This window comes from Numida meleagris, chromosome 13 (genome assembly GCF_002078875.1).
Source record: "Numida meleagris isolate 19003 breed g44 Domestic line chromosome 13, NumMel1.0, whole genome shotgun sequence".
NCBI classification, from domain to species: Eukaryota; Metazoa; Chordata; class Aves; order Galliformes; family Numididae; genus Numida; species Numida meleagris.
In genome coordinates, this window is record NC_034421.1 from 5,761,196 (window position 1) to 5,779,633 (window position 18,438).

General features: G+C 43.2%; 1 long non-coding RNA gene across 6 annotated transcripts; it reads right to left on the reverse strand.

Annotated features, from left to right (window-relative positions):
* LOC110406045 lies at positions 3,562–16,669 on the reverse strand. 6 transcript variants are annotated; one of them, XR_002443220.1, is made up of 6 exons: positions 16,555–16,669; positions 11,828–11,984; positions 10,023–10,159; positions 9,297–9,402; positions 8,581–9,074; positions 3,562–5,929 (listed from the first exon to the last, which is right to left on the reverse strand). It is a non-coding gene; the product is annotated as an uncharacterized LOC110406045 (long non-coding RNA). The 6 variants fall into 6 exon arrangements; XR_002443218.1 differs by lacking the exon at positions 3,562–5,929 and adding an exon at positions 8,202–8,328; XR_002443221.1 differs by lacking the exon at positions 3,562–5,929 and adding an exon at positions 15,471–15,594 and having other exon boundaries at positions 8,202–9,074; positions 16,555–16,611.

Consider the following 18,438-nt stretch of genomic DNA (forward strand, 5'->3'; position numbering starts at 1 on the left):
CCCCAACTGGAAGGGCTGTAGGTCTGCTTTCACGTCTTACAGTATGTCTCTGTGCTAGTGCTATTTTTTCGCTTGGTTTCCCAAGGAAACAAGGCTTACGTGATTATCCTGTGTTTGTGTGTGTGCGTGAGAGAGAAAGAGCTTTAGTCTCCTTCCGATAACTTTTAAACCTGTTGGGCAACTGCACCCAAATTTAGGCAGCAATGTTAGAGATAGTATCTTCTGTAGACTTTATCTCAGCTGCACAGAGAGTGAAAAGTTGGCATTTGTGTCTCTTCTGAGAAAGAACCTCAACCAACAAAAGTTCGACCCCACTGTAGACAACAGAGATTCCACACAAAATGACCCAGCTGCACAAGGGAGACCTGCTGTCCTCTCAGCACTGTGTAAAAGAAAATGAAGCATGTTATGCAGTTATAATGTGACAACATGCATCAGTTATTTATAAAAGGGACAGAGTTACGGAGAGCCACAATGGGAATCATACAAGGGGTCTGAGGGTCTGACCTGGTGTGCCAGTCTTCCTCTGAAAATATCACTTAGGAACCCATGTTTTCATTCCCTAACTCCACTGAAAGTCTGAGTCCTTTGATGAACACCAAAATATGTCCTAGGGCCCTACAATCTGAAAATGAAAGCCTTCCCAAATAATTCCTCCTTGTTGCTCTCCTGAAGGTGCCTCTCTGGAGCGTCTGCAGGCAGAAGTCACAGGGCTGCCAACCATTTCTGAGCAGCTTTCCAAAAATCTGTGTAGCAGGGGATCTTCCTGGTTTGCTGTGTGCTCCCTTCATGTGGGCTCTGCCTTTGCTGTTCATGCAGGAAGGTCGCTGGGATGTGAGGGCAGCTGGCAGTGCACCTCGGTTGTGCGTGTAAAAGGAAAAGAAGAAAGATCCAAAGTGAGAAAAAAGAGGTTTTCCTGCTTTGAAATGAGAAGCTCCAGCAGACACCACATAGCACAGCAGATTTATTTCCCTGCTGATTATTCTTGCACCCTCAGGGTGTTTTATTTAGGTTATACTTCAATATGCACGGAGTGTGCATTAAACTGATTTCCCATCCCTCTATCTATGGGATGACAAAGGATCAGAGCATGACTGACTTGCACAGAGGGCAACGGCTCTGCCAAGCACTTTGCTATCCCAAAACACCCCAGTGAGTCCAACAAATTCTCTCCAAGGCTGCATCCTCTTCCTGCCTATGTGGGGATTAGGACAGTCTGCCTTGAACCCCACAGCCTTCTCAAGCCTTGCTCTCTCCTCCCTGGGCCCTGGAATTTGCAACAAAGTGTGAATCACTGCCAGGTTCATCCCTTCTGGCTGTTCTCTGGTGATAGCAGTGGCTTCTGTTGTTTAGCCATTACGGCCAAAAAGTTTACTTCCTACTATGCTCCTGCAGCTCCAGACCTTGGGTTTGCTCTGTCTTGGCAGAAATTCAGTGAATGTCAACTTCTAAATAGGTGCAACTCTGAGCAGCCCTGGTTTTTAGCCTCAGACCCAGGCAAGGAGAGCTGAGGATGCTCAGCAGACAGGCACAGGCTGAGCTCAGGCTCTTGTTTCTCTGTCTCACCTGCCCAGCTCTCTGTCACCTATTTTCCTGATATCTCCTCCTGTTTTGTCTTCCTTCTTGGTAAAACAAGATTCTGCTTGCAAAATTTAACTTTTATATTGTGCCAGGAGGGAATATGAATTCTAAGTCCATCAGCAGGACAGTGATAAATAGCTAGCTGCCTCCATTCACAGAAGCATTGTGACTTTACTCCTGCCCTTCTCAGATGATCTCCAGGTACCAATGCCCTTTTCTCCCAAACTGTCTAAAAGATGAGTGACTTGTAACCTCAGAGCAGTTAGTCTCAACACCCGTTCAGCCTGGGAGATGGTTGCTTTGATTTTAAACTAAAGAACTGCCCAAAATCTTGTCCCACTTTCCCTCCTGAAAGTACGTACGTGACCTAATAAATGATACTGCCTCTCTCTACAAAGCTTGCATTTTATCCTCATCCATCCAATAATACTGTTTCTGCTGAGCTGGTGTTGCTCAATTCTTTTTTAGCTTGGATGGCAGGAGTTTGCATGCTTTGAATTTACCTGCCAGGTGGTTGCTGTGATGGATAGATTTCCACAAAGGTAAAGGCTGAGCCAAGAGGAGGGAGAGGAAAGCCCTGTGCAGCCTCCCACAGCACACACAGGGAGACTAGGCTGTCACTTCCATTAATCAGAGAGCTGTCAGCACCAAGAACAACTGCTCCAGAGAGCCACTTCTATTACAGAGGGAAATAGAAGCCCTGGGGAAGAAAGAGCCACAGATAGGAAAGGTGCCCTCGAGGGACTCTGCAAACACAGCAGCTCCCTGGTTCTCATGAAGGTTAGGGTCTGGCTACATTTTGAAATGAATAAAGAGATGGTTATAAAAAGGCAGTTGCACAGGATAGAGCTGATGATGTGCCCTGCACAGGTGAGAAGACTTATGCCCTGTTGCCACTCATCCTACTGCTGAATTCCTGGGGAAAAGCATGGAAAACTGGAACCTTAGTGCCCACCTATCTCAAGGTGACGGTAACAGCTTCAAGTGACCTCTACACAAAAACACCTTCCACGTGTTAGACTGCAACCCTGCTGCTAAACCCTCACTGGGCTGCAGCAGGAGGTGGTGTAAGAGAGCTCTGCACAGGCAGCTGAATGTCTTTATTATGTTGGTAACACACCAGAATGAATTCTCCTTTAAGCTATACCAGCCTACCAGTCTGACAGCAATAAAGTATTTATGCTTGCAAAATGCATAATTTACCCATACGGAGCATTTACAAGCCACACTGATTTCTCATGAGTATATGCATATGTTCATCTAGGTACCCATGCCTTTATATTTAGCTGCATGAAAAAAGACATGCTTTGATTGCATCTGATTTGCTGAGTGATCGAGCTCACTAGTATCTATGGCTCATTATGTACTCCTCTCCCAATCTGAGTCACCTGCATTCCTTATTAGTAATGATTTTAGATTTCCTTCCAGGTCATTGATAGCAGTATTGACAAGGCACTGAGATGAGAAGGCATCCCTGAAGGGATGGGCACCCCCTCACTTCATACTCCTTCTCTGCCAGTGATTATACCCAGAGATTTATTTGCATATGCTAACAAGGAGCTGCGGATGTTTTGCCAAAGACTTCAGGGGAGGTAAAACTCAGAACCATGAGAGTTGTCACAATTGGTTCCACAAATTGGATTGTGTTGAACTTTCTCTCAACTGCCAACATTTAGTGCTGGAAGTAAGGCAAAGCAGAAGCAAAGATTGCATCTAGTTTCATAGGAAAATGTCTTCCTTCAGCGGGTTTTTGCTCCTCAGGTGCAGCGGTAGAAAATCTCACATATAAGAAATGTAACCCAAGCAATGGGGCTTTGCCTGGAACATCTATAACCTGATGAGCAGAAATGTCTTTCCGGGTATCATGGAAAATGTATCAATCTCAATTTTATATTGTCCAGAGAAATAATTAATACGAGAATCAATTTGGCCTTGCATGTGATTTGTCTTCGTAAATCATTGAGCCATTAACCTTGAAAAGGTCAATGCGTCGTCCTTATTGAATTCAAGTAAAGCAACATTTAAAGTAATATTTAGAAGCACAATTTATTCACAGTTTATTAGTACAGCATTGGCTCCTGGACCATAATGCCAAATTGCCCTTTTTTTTTTCTCCTTGCCACCTGCTCACCATCACCTTCCTCTTCTCCTACTCTCAGGGACAGTCAGGGATTTGGAAATGTGGTAAGATAAGCAAAGAAGTAGACAGGCTTATCTTTCATTTAAGGAAAGCCTGAGTGATGTAGGCAATTTGAGGGCAGGTTTGCTGTCATAGTCCAGCTCAGAGAGAGATGCATTTTGATAGAAAGTAAAAGTTTTCATCAAGGCGTATAAGTCTTATTCAAATCAATAAGTTCTTGGATTGGGTACTCAATATATGTTATTAAGACACAGGTTGATGGTCCCTGCTCCCAAGAAACTTTAGAATCAGAAAAATCTTCTCATCTGGTTCACTCCAATCAGTGGTCTTGGATAACATGTATGTGTTCATCTAGGTACCCATGCCTTTATATTTAGCTGCATGAAAAAAATATGTGCTTTGATAGTCCTGGAAATCAGAGTCATCTTTGAGGAGAATTTTCTGGGAAACAGAAAGCAAATACAAAGAATGTCCTGCACCTCCAAGGATCAAGCACCTCCCTCTTCTGTAGCACGTTTTGTAGGCATGGGCAAAATCTCATGAGCTAAGGCTGAAGTTCAGGTACTCTTACAAAGTAATTACAGACACAGGACAGGAAGGAGAGAGCAGCTGCTTGCTGGAGCCATGGCCTCTCCTGGAGTATCACCCAGCAAGGCTTTCGTCTCCATCCCCACGAGGGACTTCTCCCATTTCGCACAGGAAGAGCTGAGTCTGCAAACTGAGAAACTCTGAATGCCAGAAGGGATGAAATGGCTTCAGTGACCTGAGGAGCTTTCCAAACTGCACCGCCTCAATAACATCCCCTTCCAATTTTGACAAATATTGAAACTAGAGGTTTTTCATGGCCCAAGAATGAAATACAATGTTAAATAATAAATAGTTTGGGGCTATATTACCATTGTATCTAAGTGATGCTAAAATAGGGATCATTTTGATTTAAATGTTTTTGTCATGTTTTTTAAGCTAACATTGACTCTTTGTCTTACTTCTTTTCAACTTATCTTGACCCCTGAATCAAAACATTTCTTCATTTAAAAAATACAGACATTCGTGTTTCAACAATTCCAGTGCTTCCTCCTGAAGGAAGTGGTTCCGAACTGAGAAATTTGTCAAATCAGCTCCCATCAACAATTTTGGCTTTAATAAATTGCCCATTCCAAAAGGGAAAGAAACCACAACAGCTAACATTTCACTAATAATAATAATAATCATCATCATCATCATCCTGACCAGCTCTTGGGCTGGGGAGCTATCTTGGAGTATGAGAATGAGGGTTTGAGAGTGACCAGGCCATGACTTTCACCGAAAGTGGTGACAGACGATGGCTGTGGGTTGGGGAGGATAGGCCTCGCTGCTCGGCCCTCTGACAGGAGCCCGCAGTGCCTGGCATGGGCAGCCTCAGGCCTGGCATTGTAAATACTCTGCTGGAGCGAGCCCCTCCTTGACAAAGACTTGAGAATATGTTTGCTAAGGAAAAACAAGCCCATCTTTGCTGTCACAGAGGAAAACTGCAAGCTAAGGCAAGATGTCGTTCCTTAGCTGTCAGGGCGAATAGGCAGAGGCAGCAGCAGCCTAGCTAGGGCTGGTCTTCAGGGAGCCCTCAGGACAGACTCCCGGTGCCTCTCTGTGTGGAGAGGAAGGACAAATCCGCTCTGCTTGTCACCAGGGCACAGGTCAAGAAATGATGAAGCTTCTGTGTGTGGAGGATTTAGAGGAAAATACAGGAAGGACAGCTGTCAGGGGTGAGTGTGACAGGATCTGCCTGGAGCTCTGTCTCCAGCGCTCTTTGAATCTCACTGCTTGTCCTTAGGGATGGCCGATATTGCCCAGGGGCACAGATAAGGCAATCTAGAGGTGCCCCAGTGTCCCTCCCAGCCCCTTTTCTCCAAGTCTGTAAAAGCTGTCTGCTATAAACAGGACAACAACATTGCGCTGTTCAGTCCCCAGAAGGACTCCAGGAGGAAGCACAAGGCACTTTCAGCCGTAACAGGCAGCCTGGTGATTAAGGACAGGGAGAACTCGTGGGTGGTAGGACACCGCAGGCGTTTCCATGCTTTGTCACTGTGTTGCTTTAACTCTTCCACAGTCTGTTCCATATCCAGGACACCCAGCTGCTGTGGAGTCTCTCCGGCATTTACGTGTCTTCCCCAAATGCCACTTCCCCAGCAGCCAGCAGGGATCCAGGGATCCACATGATGATGCTTCCCACTGAAAGAAGCTTTAGATGCTTAAGGAAGAAAACCAAATTATGACACAACTATCTTCAGAACAGTCACTATCATGAAAGCAGTCAATGCTAGATAAGACCTATATTCATGTGTACTGTATAATTGGTTAATACTTTGCTGAGGAGAGGAAAGGAGACGGACAAAAAATTAGGATCCTGTGAAGAACAGACTCTTCGCAGAACATATTCTTGACAAAATTGGTCTTATTTGTAGCTCAGGACCAGAAAGGATCTGGTTCATAAGAATTAGAAAGCACTCACCACTGTCAGTGAGAAATAATTACTTTAAAACTGCAAAGCAATGTTAACTGAAATTAAGTAGAAAACATAGTGCAGCCTTGATGGAGTCTGTATATGTGCTGCCTTTCATAGAATTAAATGGGTGACCTCCACAGCTGCAAATGGAGTGACAAACAGTGAATGACTCCAGAATATAAAGGAAAAATAACAGTGAGATGTCATCAAACCTGGAGTAAATAATTGATGAAGTAACTCTAGCAACCACTTCCTCATCAGAATGCTACAGTCCTGACCTTGGCAAAACATCAAGTGGACCCATCCAGAATAATATCCCTGTTTCACATGCAGCATAATTGGGAAGCTACAAAGTAGACATGTCTTCTAATGCTCTTGCTGAATCTTCATCTGTTAAGTGGAGTATTCAGTATTATTCTCTCCTTTTCATGCTACGACTTCTTCTTAAAATACAAGGATGTGCTGGAAGAAAACGCTTCTGTGTAAAGTCTTGGCTGAAAGATCACGACTTCAGGAACAAATACCCATCAATAGAGGAGTCATACAGACTGGGCTCTAAGATGGAGAATTGCTGTGTTAAGCCTCGAAGAGCACTTCAGAATGAAATGTGGTGCATTTAATGAGTAGGTTATTAAGAGCTCTCTCCCACTGCCTTGTTTGGAGTTTATTTGGTCTTTTGCGGATGTGAGAAATGCAAGAATTGGACATGAAGGTGTGTGCAGTCCAGTGGGTAGCATGCACCCAGGCTCTTCTGCAGCAGGATGCAAACCCAGGTGTGGGACTCCAGAGTCACTCTGCTGATGCAAGGACACACATCCTCCTCCTGGCTCTCTGCTCAATCCAGCCTTCACATTAGTCACCTTTGTATTTGGTTCTCTGCAGATTGCAGAGATGACATATATTCATGTATTTTGCAACTGAATTCTCTCAGAGAGACTGCAAAGCTTCTGTTTCATTAGCACTGTATCAATTGTCTCACGCTTCTCTACTGCTCCTTTAATGAACAGGGTTATCAGTATTTCAACACTGTGAATTAACAGATTCAGAAAATTAAATGATTCAATATCCACAAATGTTTTTTTTCAGGCCCATGGTATTCTTGTTCATTCAAGTAAAGCCAATCATGGAACATATTTGGGCAATGGCATTGCTACTGTAGCAGAATAATTACTGTAATTGTCACAAATTGTTAACTCAGTGGGTGACACAGTAAAGTGCAGTTCATTCAAAATGTACATGAACCAAGCAGCCTCAGAAAACAATATCCTCCTCTGAATAAATGTCACAGGAAGCTTTACATTTCATCCTACTTGTAGTGCCTTCGAACGGTTTTAATTTCTACCATTTTGCATACAATTAGCAAGTCAGCCTCCTTCCTGAAGATGACTGTGCAGTCAGTCATCCTGTCTGCCACACTGCTGAGATCTGTGCTGGAGCTACCTCTGCTTATGTGCTTTTACTGTATCTACATCTGTGCTCATTTAAGTACAGGAGCTGCTGAAAATGTCACTCAGGCTTTGCTGTGATTGCTGTACTCATCGGTGATGTCTTGATAATGCTGATAACCTTCCTTCCCCCACTTTGTGGGTGCCAGCATCTAAATAATAGAAGACACCAGAACAGCTGTCACTACCTGCATTTCTCATTTGGTCAACTCATCTTAAGCACTTCCCGGTTGGTAAAGTCATTCAGTAAAATTAAATGAGAAGAAATCTGGAATCAAAATCTCTCTCTCTAAAAGACCTTTCTTTAAGGAAGGTCAGACCTCAGCCAAGGCAGACGGGGCCCTTTTTCAACTGGGTAGTAAATAGATAAGGATAGCAGCATGTAACTGACTTCACATCTCTGTGCATGTACCTAACAGTGAGCAAAGGATTTCCTGCAAACTCCTTCCTCAGGCAGCAGCTACAGAGGGTTGAAACTTGTCAAGGTGATTTTCCAGTCTTAAATGGTATTTTTTTTTCCTTCTAAAGTAAGACATTTTCATTCTGATGGATATTTTCTCATTTTCTGATTTCTTTTTTAGATACCGCTTTCTGCTCTCTCTTTACTGTCTTCACTTTTTCCAGAAGGCAAGGGGGACAGAGGACTCAAACCAAATGAATCATTCTTTTTATCTTACAATCTGCAAAAGGAAGATAATTTCCTGTCACTAAGATTTAATACCCCTAAAGAAAAACAAACACTTTTTACCTCTAAAATGTTACCCATTTTGCCTACTTCCTTATGGCAAGGAGATGTTCAAAACAAATGCAACGTGCAATGTGATACACAACTGGAGATCACCTTTCCCCATTTCTTCCTCCCACGATGTCTCCAGAGCAGCAGACCTTTTGCTGCCAGGATTGCACAGGGATCATCTGAGACAGAAGCCTACCTGCTCAGTGAGTCTGTAAGCCCTCTGCATAGTGCTGGAGCCAGTCAGCAAGGGCTGGGGAGGAAGGCAGTTTAAGAGCCAGCTCTAAGGCAGGGGAAATTCCTCCTCATTGTTTATAGCTTTGCTGGAGATAAGGCAGTGCTTCTCCTCCAAAAGCAGTCTACTTTTAAGAAGATAGACTCATGGGAACTAATCCCACGCCAGTGCACATGACAGTCTGAAGGCCAAATTCTAATTCCTCTCGTGCTGGGGTAAGAGGGTGGCATGCCACAGCCAGGCACTAATGAGACATAGCTTCAGGTTTGGGGCTTGCTTCAGGCGTCACCATGTTTCCCGTAAGATTCCTACAGACACTCTGTCTGATAATTGTGGGGATGATGTTTTACAGTAATGATGAAATATTGCTTTTGAGAGTAGTGCTTTCAAAAATAACAGCAATTGCGTTCCAAAGAGCAATTCAGAGGCTGGCTGTGCAGGTAAATTACCCAGAATACCTGTAAAGATAGTCAGATAAAATAACTGGAACAACACTATGGCTAGTATGGTGCTCTGGAGGCAGCTAAAACACTTTTTCCCATAAATCCTTTGAGTAAGTCCAACCTAATAACTTCCTCAGGGAGTGACAACCCTCCCCACAAGGACATTTCCTTTAAATTTCTTAATGTGCTAAAGAAAACACTTGATTTCATTTGACAATAGCAAGACAGATGCTTTACCTAAGGATACAAGTGAGCCAGGTTCTTCCCTGCCTTCTTTGCAACCTGTCCTTGGCTACTTAATACAGAAGCAACCACCTCTGCAAGCACACACTTGGAGGTCAGCCTGGAGTTGAGGATAAAAGGAGTGTGATTGAAGCCTGTTTGAGCAGCTCTTCACTCAGTTAGATCCACACACCTTAGTTTGTGACAAGGAGTCCACACAAGTTGTCCAAAAAAGAAGGATGAACTGTATTTAAACAGCTGAAAGCTTGTCTGATTTCTATTGCCCAAAGCTTCATTCTGACTGGCTCTAAGCCTTCAGAGTTGCCCAGCCACCAGAAAATGAAATACGGCTCTGGTCACTCAGACTGGAACATTTGCTTCCAGCATTTGAAAGGTGTGACTGCATGAGCAGGGAGTACGGATGGCCTGCTTTTCAAAGGGAAGCAAAAAAGCACTGGAAATGTCAAGAAAAAGGAAAGGTTATGCAGAGTATAAATGCTCCCCGTGCCACGATTGGTGCACAGTGAACCCTGTGTAAGAGGACTTAGAAGGTAAGATTCAGAGGCAGTCTGTAATTAGGTTTTTACTCATCAGTGTAGACTTCTGGAGAGCCTCTTCAGCAAAAAAGTAGAGTGCAGGCTGTCAGATGTGTTTATGGACAGATTTATGTAACACAGCTGCTTCCAACAGCTGGAGTTGGTCAGCACAACCCAGGAAGACTCCTTTTGTCTTACTGCTTACCTTGCTGGTGGGAGGGAGCCCAGAGAGACTGCTTAAACACAGGCTCTGGACCCTCTGTGATGATTTGCTTGGGCAGCAAGCTGACAATTACCTCTCTCATCCACACTTTTGAGATCAGAAGAAAATTATCAATGTTGCTGTAAAGACAGTGAAACAAAGGCAGAGCAGTTATCAGATACATTTATTCTCTGTGCACTCCACTTCTTGCTCTCTATTTTTAAGCCCACTTGAGACACTCAAGACAAGGAGTGGTAATGGAGTCACCGCTGCGCTCATGCTCAACTCTTTTTTCCTGACCTAGTCTTTTTTATACTGGAGCAGAAAGAATTTGTATACCCTGCACATTTCTGGGATGTACACTTTGTTCAGGCTGCAACAACCCTCAAATATTGGTGCTCCCCCAAACCAGTGCTATTTTGGAAGAGAGTCCATTTTGGTTTGGACTTCGCTTTTGTTTCTCTTGGAGCTGCATGACACTGCACAGCTTTACTAAGGATAAGATCACAGACTGTGCACTGTGAAGATTAAGGGGGCTTGTTCATGGGGATGCTGTGGTTTTGTTAATGGACAAAAAAGGAGATTTTTGTGAGCTCAACTTACATACAAAATAAATGTACATCACTGTGTTCTAATTGCAAATAGCTTGGCTGAGGCTTTAAAAGCCTTTCATTCCAAGTCCTCTGTTTGTCAAATGTCTTTTAAAACTAGACATGGTTATAAAGAGCACATTATTATTGTTAATACTTACAGGAGCCCTTTCAGCAATTGCCCTATTCCCACTCAGTCCAGTACACACACTCTCCCTAGCATGGAGAATTGGAAAGAATATGAATTAAAAAGGGTTCAGATAAGAGGAAAATATCTGGTTTCATAGACTGTGAAGCCTGAAAGGACTCCTGAAAGGCTGTAGATCCAGAGCTGCTTAATCTGTGTGCAGAGACCTCCTGGACCCCTTGTGCCAGCAGTACCAAGCTTGCAGAACTTTACTCTTGCCACGATTTTTCCATCCTTAATCTCCTGTGTTGTATGTTTCGGGCTTAGTTTTCCTAGGATAAACTGAACTTTTTCATTTCACTCGCTAGATTTCAGGCACCAGAACTGCAGGGGAGCTTTTGGCTTTTCAGTGCTGCCAGGGAAGCTCTGCCTCTCTCATTCTGGCCAAGGGTGGGCAGATGACCCTGGATGAGCATCTCACAGCTGTCCTTTCCTGCCCACAGCCAGCACATCTGGGAAGTGCAGAACCACCTTTAGCCTTGCTCTACGAGCAAGTGTGACTTGGACAGTGAGATCAAAACAGAAATCTGGATAACTGAAAGCACTGAAGTCCCCATTGAAATCAGTGCAATTCAGATGCCTCAGTCTTTGAAAGACTGGGGTTTAGGATAATGAATCCCATTGATTTCCAGTGAGAATCCAGTGAACTCTTATGCATTGACATCACTTTTTAAAAGTATTCCCAAACTGCTGCAGGACTCCATAGTTTGAGTGACTTCAGTAAGGCTGTAAAGAAAAGCTTATAGCACAACTAGGCATTAACTCAGGTCCTCTAAATCTGTGTAGTTCTTCAGGTTCTAAAGAGCTGGGTTAATTCCACGCCCCATGTAATTTTACAGCTCCTTGCTTAAAGCCACATTACACCTCAGCCCACTAAGTCCATCTCTTTACGAAGTATTTTACAGCATCCAAGCAGTAACATGTAGGAAAAGAACAAATCCCCTCGTTGTTGTTATGGGGTTTAATTAGCTGTGAAACAGTTGAATAAGAAGCCTCATTTAAACAAAGAACATTGATTAACAAATATTTACCTGGAGATAGTTGTGTGGACACAAGAGAAATAGTGGAGTTGGGGAGATACAGACAGAGGCCAAGGATGAACGAGAAGCTATTCAGTGCACTACAAACACAGCAGACCACAGCCTTGTTTGGTCACGTAACTCCACCACAGCAAGATTAGAAATTGAGCTGAAATTAAATATAAATCACATGTAATGCTATTCAGTAAGTACGATACAATGCAGTGTAATAGCCTGATATTGTATATTAGCCCCGGGAATTAGTAATTAAATTGCCCACACTGACAAGCAAACAAATATCTGGTCTGCAGGGCAGAGAGAAGCAACATTTTTGCTATGCAGAGTCATAATCTGATCATTCTGTGAGTGACTTTGGAGATAAACAGTCCAGGAGAAAATGTCAGTTCTATCTACATACATTAAGTGCAATTTACATAAATTATCATCCTGTAAAGGATCAATATGTGATCTTGTTCATGACTCATCTGTCATCTTCTGTCACCCCATGTGAAGCTGGGGGTGATCTGTGTGTCAATGCGTGGCCTTGTCTGGTAAGGGCTGATGCCAGCCCCCAACTCTGCCCCTGCTAAAGACACTTTGAATGTGTGCTAATTGGCCAGGCTCCAAACTAGCTTTTTCCCTGGGCATTTAACGCAATCTTCTAACCAAATTAAAAAGTATAAATTTCTGCTTACGCTACACTCAGACACTGTGTCTGAAATCACTGCAGCTGACAATGTCAGCTGTGACCTCTTTCCTCAGCTGTACAAGGCCAGAGAGGGCAGACTGAATTTTTAAGCTGTTTGTTTTTATGCTAACTTAAACCAATTGTCTGGGAAAAGTGAGATGTTGCAAGAAACCGTGTGATAAGATTATGAATGTCACAAACTGTTTACATGAAGCGTTCACAAGAAATTCTATTTCATTGTTTCTCAGGCTGAGAATTCCTCCTAATTGGACATAGACTCTCCCAGGCTTGTCCAAACCTTAACAAGAACTGATGAATCCAACAGGAGCACAGGGAAATCTCCTAGCCAGCAAGTCCAATTCTCTCCCTTCACAGTAGCCTTATTCATAACCATACCAAACTCTACCTTAAAGTATGTGAGGTTGTGGGTCCAGCGGGACTTCATACTTCCTTCTAGTCCTTAAAAATGGACAACCTCATTTGTCTGAATATTTCTAGGCCTCTAGGGAGATGAATAAAACAGTAGCTCCAGATCTGCAATTCTTGAGCTGTCTACCACTGTGCCTCATTGCTGTAACAGCCATCGTGGAGATTGTGTCTAGCTGTGCCAGAACCAACCCACCCTTCAGACATGCAGAGATTCCCTCTCCTTTTTGCAAGGCATAAAACCCCTCCTCAGAACCTTGTCTCCCTTGGTAAAGTACTTAGTGTGGGCTCTCCCATTCACTTTCTTCGCTGCTGGTCTAACACCACAGACCTCTTCTTTTACTCTGGATTTTAATTCCTCCAGCCCCTTAAAAATATACAAAAAAAACCAGATGGCACAGAAATGTCACTGCTAGTTTAATGGTAAATGTGACAAGTAAAACAGAAGAGGGAAAAGCAAAGAAATTTGTAAGCACTCCTCCTCCATCCAAAGCAACCCAAGGAAGCGGGTTCTCTGGAGACATAGTTCTCTTGGAATTGAACATATGGCAAATGGATTTTCTAATTTAAATTCACAAGTGAATGTTAGAACTTTAGAGCCAAAACCAATATACATTTTTTTTTTTTCCCCCACTCGGCAGCAGTTAGGGTCTTCTACTGTGTTTTGCTTCAGAAACTGAAAGGGCCAGGACTGAAAGCCTCACTGAAATCAATGGCCAAAATCCTCCAAGTTTAACAGAGGCAGGATTTCAAGCCGACCCTGCCAGACTTTCACACACAGGGTAGCTGCTCAGTCTCAGCATCCTGAAAGCAGCAGAAGCCTACATAAGCTCCTGATGACAGTACGACCACACTCTACAATCCCATGTGCTCTCCTGGCAAGCAAGAAATGACAGGTTACTCTAACTTTAGAAGTCTGCTGAATGGCCATTCTTGGGCTTCGAGTACAAAATCTTCACGCTTCTGGCAAAAGCTCTCCTCCTGATCACCATGTGTGATCCTCATCTGTGCCATATTCCTAGTATTTACCAACAGCACCTCATCATAGGCCTGCTCAGAGTAGCCACACTGCTAATATATCCCACAAACAGAGTGCCAGCAAAGTACAAGGCCCTTCCTCTGTCCCAGAAGCCCAAGGAGCCCAAACAAGCTCCTTTTGCATGACATTTTTCCTTCCCTTCAGCCTTTTTCTAAGCCAGTTCCCACCACCTGGCTTCAAGATGTCAGGGCTGAGCTTCTGATCCCTCTCTCAGCAGGAGCTGCACTTCAGCCTTTGGAGAAGGCATCAGCCTGTGCTGGTCTGAGTCTGACAAATTTTTTAGTAAAATTGCCAACCATTTGTCTGCCTTCAGGACTAGGCAAGCAGTTATACTGCATCCCTGGGTCCTTGGAGATGAGCATTTTAAATGTAGGAGGGTGTTATTAATGATAAAGGAGGCATTATAGGATGTAAAATTAGGCTGCTGGAGACATCTATCTTCTGTTTCTTACATAGTGCAACACCCTTATGCATCTCTGCACTTATCTACAGAGAATATATTTCATTAGTAAATTGGAAAACTCATCTCTAATTATCCATTATTTCTTATAGCTTGTTAAAGATAACTTACACATTTAAGAACCGTCTCAGTAAAACCACAGCTGGAACTCTCAGAGAACACCTTCCCTCCTGTGTGCTGCCATGGCACTGAGCAGTGGGACAGGCTGCAACCTGACCTGATAACAACCCGCTGTCAACCGCAGTCTCAACCTTTTCTTTCAAGCTACAACAGAACAGCCACCTCAGCAAATCCCAGCCCCACACAGGTGTCCCTTGAGCATGCTGCAAACTGACTTCCAAGGAGGAAACCATAGCTACTGACAAAGGCAGAGGCAGGCTGATGTAGGGTGCTGGGGACACATGCTGGGTTGGTGCAACAGGAGCAGAGCGCTGCTGGCAGCCTTGGGCTAGCGAGAGGTAAGGAACCAGTGCCTCGCCATCCAGGATCACCATCTGCTTCCGACCAAGCAGTGAAGCAACAGGTCCAAACTGCCAGAAGATAATAGATTCTTAATGATTTGGTTTTACTGCAAGAAAGAAATGAGCTAGTGGAGAAAGAGACAGAATTATGTTCCTTTATAATGTTATGGACATACAGCACAAAGTTCATCGCTAATGGGGTTAATCCTTCAATTGGGGAAAGAAATCAGATGGTAGCACCTTTAAATTGGCTCTTGGCAAGTACTCGATTACTGTAAGACACCAATTAAATCAAAGCAGGGTCATGATGTTTCAGAAGAGGGAGAATCAGTTCTCAGGCTCATCAGATGACGAGGTTAGGAGTCTGCAGTGAATGAAGTTCAAGTCAATAAACTCCTTGTAATTAGATACACTCTGGCATTTTCTTTTCCTTGAAATACATATAATTAAGTGGAAAAAGAAAAAAAGAAATGTGAAGAAACAAAAACATCCCATGGAAGTAGAGATGAGACAGGCATGGTGCTGCACCTTGTGCTGCTGATCTCCCCAGGCCTCACCACACAAGTCAGTGCCAGTCTTACCTGGGGATGAGATTGGAGCCCCCTCTACCACCTGAGATCCATTTAAATTCTCATGCTAAGGCTTTAAACAATGCAGTGATCTTTGGATTTCCTGCCCGCACTGGGGAACGCAATCAAGTCTTCCCTATGAGATCCATTCAAAGGCTCCTGTTATTAAAGACTCACTAAAACCCTTAAACACTTGAGATAAAAAAAAACCTAAGTGGAATTCTCATTACACCTAGAAACACGAATAACTGCCTCGTTGTCTTTGCAGGAATTTAACTGCTGCCCATGGAAGTCTGCACCTGGTTCACTTTTCATTGTCTGGACAAGAGTGACTCACTGTGACCGAGAGGTCAGTGACTTTTGCTCCAGATGAAGCCAATTATGGGCCATTGACTGGTGACCACAGGGACTTGCCCACGAATGTGCTCAGGTCCCATCTAGTACTTAAATGCTTAAACAGTTGCAAACGCATAACAAAAAGACCAAAACAAATCTTAACCCTTCTGAGAATGGCTTGGTTTCACGCACTCCAAGTCAGGCTTTCTACCTGCTCTCAGTAAGCTGAAACTACAGGTCACCAATTGATTTGGGTTTTATTCCCTAATAGCTCAGAAAGATTTCTCCTGCATTGACTTGACAAGAGCCTCTTCATCATGCCAGCTGGATCAATTGAATCCAGCTGATAATGCCGTGGTCTTTGTTCCTTCTTTTATTTTTTATATTTCAGTGCAAAGAAAATGTGCAATAGGATGCTTTCATTATATTGGAAGAAAAAAAGAGAGAGCCAGTATTAGTATGCTTAGATTTTATCACAGTATCTCTCCCTGATTCTTAGTTTAGTACTTTAATACTTTTCCGGATCAAGTTGCATAATTATATGAGTTCTCTGTGTTACAGATAATTTGATTGTGGTAAAGAATATCACAGCCTGCATTCTATTTTTTTAATATAAGTCTTCAACAAAAACACCATTCTTCAATAGCTGGGTGGTGCTCATACAGCCTATGCAGGGAAAGCAATAGCAGAAAACCAGTTCTAAACTACTCAAAAAAGGGCAATAGTCACAATGCAGTTAAAAGAAGAAAGATTTGCTTACCCATCCCAAGGATCAGGACTCACTGAACACCCCAAAAGGAGGAATCTCCGGTTAGAAACCCTTCCCCCCTGGCAACCAGCCCTTAAAGGAGGCTTAGGGAAGGGTGAACCAACCTCCACCCGTCCTGGTCTCACAGGTGAATTGCTTTCACCTGTGCTCCCAGGGCTGGCTGTGTCCCTTCACCAGGTGCTCAATCACTGGTTCAGGCCTTGACTTAGCAATTCCTGTACAGACTGTTAAATATCTCTTGTCTTGTCAAAGATACTTAGAGTCAGTGTATATGCAATCCATGAGTGTATAGAGAAGCAGGTAGTGGGAGGCTCTCCGTTTTCAGAATGCACAGAATATACCTGAATTTTAAACAAACAAAACAACAAAAAAAGATAAAACATTCTGAGACTTAGAAAGGCATTAAGTAGCAGCTTTGTGATAGGAGGAACCCAACGTATTTTCAGGACAAATTCTACATCAGTAAACGGAATAGCAGTATTTCATAATGAAGTCAGTATCATGACTGGCATTTGGGGAAACTGAGGCCCAGTTATACAGAAAGCCAGTGGCCAAGGTGGCAAGGACTTAGGTTGGGCTTGAACCCATAATTTAGGGCTTTGTAACACCTGGCCATCTGTAAGTGGATTAACTGCACCTGGCAAGGTCACTCACAGACAATCTGTAAAGCTCCTCTTTTCCTCCATCCTTCACACATGCTATGTTTGTCTGCTCTTAAAATCTTTGTCCTTTATCTGTGTTTTGGCCATCCATTTTGTTAATGTTGCATCCATGGATATGCAGATGCAGGGTTAAAATGAAGTGAACTCTTACAACAAATAGAAAAATAACTGCAAATCATCGTGGATTACATGGCACCAGTGTTATAAATAGTTTATAATATATTAATCAGCGATGAGGGGATGTTTTAATAAATAGTTAATCAGCGTTGGCTATCTGTATACACATATAAAGTTACATCACTCTGTTTCCACCTTTCTAACGTTTACTGCATCTCTACAGAATGATTTGTGATCTCCAGGACGAAGGAGAAATATGTTGTCATGAGGATTTTGTTTGTTTGTTCACCTGCTTTAATTTATACAATTTATTTACCAACACTGAAAACATTTATTTCTGTTTATTATGTTTATAAAAACCCTGCTATGACATGGGATGTTCCTTGTTCTCTTGCTCTCTGTCGAACAGAAGGATGCGTATCACCTTTCTTGTTTCACTTTCCACTTGCAACCAAAAGCAGTGGCTTCTGGTTGGGCATTTATACCACCTCCTTTCTAAAGTGGCCTTCTGTGCTAGCAACCCCTGAAATGAGCTGGCAGCTTTCTGCCAGAGATCAATGGGTACTGGCACGCTGTTAATTGGTGCGATGCTAGTCACTCAACCGATCAATTCAAGCTTGGACTTTTTGTTCTTTTTTTAAGAGATAATGGGTTCATTCGTATACCTAAGGCAGGATGGCTCATCCGTGCATGCTGTACCAAACTCCTGCCATTATGAGCCCTGTTTTGAGGCAACAACAGAACAGCATAGCGAGGTTACAGGCATCTCCAGTTTTTGAGTATTTGCCTAGAGTGATTATAATCTCTGAAATTAATTTTGGAGCCATCGTGCTGCAGAGATGGTTTTAGGATTGTCTAGCCTTTCTGGCCTTTGGAACCAGATGCAAAGACAATAGCTCTTGGCAACAGATCACCACACTGATGGCTGCAATCTACAACCTCCCAGATGTACTCAGAGCAACTGAAGGGGATTATGATGAAGTTAAATTGGCAAAGAATTGTCCTCTACTTTATTTCATCAGAAGATGAGAATGCAAACAGCCACGCCTGGCATCACCCTCCACAATAACCTGAATCTTTCACTAGTTTTTCACTC